The following is a 2,157-nucleotide window of genomic DNA, read 5'->3' as shown; positions in this document are numbered from 1 at the left end:
CACTGTTTCCACTGTCTCCCCTCTATTTCCCATGAAGTGATGGGACCAGATGCCATGATCTTAGTTTTCTGAATGTTGAGCTTTAAGCCAACTTTTTCACTCTCCTCTTTCACTTTCATCAAGAGGCTTTTTAGTTCCTCTTCACTTCTGCCATAAGGGTGGTGTCATCTGCATATCTGAGGTTATTGATATTTCTCCCAGCAATCTTGATTCCAGCTTGTGCTTCTTCCAGCCCAGAGTTTCTCATGATGTACTCTGCATATAAGTTAAATAAGCAGGGTGACAATATACAGCCTTGACGTCCTCCTTTTCCTATTTGGAACCAGCCTGTTGTTCCATGTCCAGTTCTAACTGTTGCTTCCTGACCTGCATACAGGTTTCTCAAGAGGCAGGTCAGGTGATCTAGTATTTCCATCTCTTTCAGAATTTTCCACAGTTTATTGTGATCCACACAGTCAAAGGCTTTGGCATAGTCAATAAAGCAGAAAGAGATGTTTTTCTAGAACTCTCTTGCTTTTTCAATGATCCAGTGAATGTTGGCAATTTGATCTCTGGTTCTTCGGTGTTTTCAAAAACCAGCTTGAACATCTGGAAGTTCACAGTTTATGTGTTGTTGAAGTCTGGCTTGGAGAATTTTGAGCATTACTTTACTAGTGTGTGAGATGAGAGCAATTGTGCAATAGTCTGAGCATTCTTTGGCATTGCCTTTCTTAGGAATTGGAATGAAAATTGAGCTTTTCCAGCCCTGTGGCCACTGCTGAGTTTTCCAAATTTGCTGGCATATTGATGTAGCACTTTTATAGCATCATCTTTCAGGATTTGAAGTAGCTCAACTGGAATTCCATCCCCTCCACTAGCTTTGTTCGTAGTGATGCTTCCTAAGGCCCATTGGACTTCACATTCCAGGATGTCTGGCTCTAGGTGAGAGCCAGAGTAGGGACTTATGGGGTCCTTTTTCCAAATTAATAAGAATGTTGGAGGACAATAGCTTTTCAATAGTCTCTTTGATATTTGCCCTAACTGAAAGCTATGTTGACAGCAAATTCTTTGCTATAAAACAATCCATACCTTTGGCTACATTTTTTTTTTTTAATTCACTTCTAGGATTATTTGCCTAAACAAAGGATCTGGAATCCTCAATATTTTATCAATTTTTGCTGTTACTTCCAAACTCTGTGTTCTATATTCTGGAATGCTCTCTTCCCAATTGTTCTCTATTGGGCAAACTCCTACTTGTATTTCAATATCCCTCTCAATTTTCCTATCTCCTATGAAGTTTTGGAAATATTTATCATTCTCACCAATAATTTCCTTTATATCTTTATTATAGCTTTTATTTCATGCCTCAAAATACCAGAGTAAATTTACAGAATCATTTTCATAAATACAAATAAAATTCTTGTGAACATAGAAGAGGGCTGATTCTACAGGTTTTCTGAGATACTTTTCAAAGTGATTCAAGGCACAAAATGTGAATACATTCACACTGTGAATACATACATATTTCATATTTTGTTCCTCTAATACAGCCCATCAAAGATTTGGCTTCATCACTTCAAAACTAAATGTATTGAAGTGAGATTTTGCTTCTTACCTGAAAAACTGCAGGACCTAAAAACATCATGTAGATAATGAATCCAAAATGTGGAAATACAAATATAAGTGCTTTATTTTAAAAAGCAAGCAGAGAAGATTATTATAGCTTTTATTATTTATTTTAGTCTCCACATCTAGACTAAGAGTAATTTCTAAAATTAAATTCCATTTTGTTAATTTGTGTTCCTTCTCTTTGGAACCCACTAGAGTATCTGGGAAAAACAGAAACCCGTGAGGAGAGATGGCTGAAGCAATACATACAGTGAACAGATAAAGTGATTAAGAAAAGCTCACTTTTAGGAATTATGACCTTAAAATGATGGCAGATTTATCATTACATTGCATAAGTGCATATCCATGGGAAGTATGGTCTTCCCTGGTGGCTCAGTGGTAAAGAATCCACAGGAGATGTGGGTTTGATCCCTGAGTCAAGAAGATCCTCTAGAAAAAGAAGTGGAAACCCACTCCGGTAATCTTGCCTGGAAAAGCCAATGGACAGAGAAGGCTGGCAGACTATAGTCCATGGGGTCGCAAAAGAGTTGGACATGACTTAGGGGCTAA

Source organism: Cervus canadensis, chromosome 9, assembly GCF_019320065.1.
Source record: "Cervus canadensis isolate Bull #8, Minnesota chromosome 9, ASM1932006v1, whole genome shotgun sequence".
NCBI classification, from domain to species: Eukaryota; Metazoa; Chordata; class Mammalia; order Artiodactyla; family Cervidae; genus Cervus; species Cervus canadensis.
The sequence above is the reverse complement of the archived record's forward strand: the minus strand, read 5'-3'. Positions refer to the sequence as shown.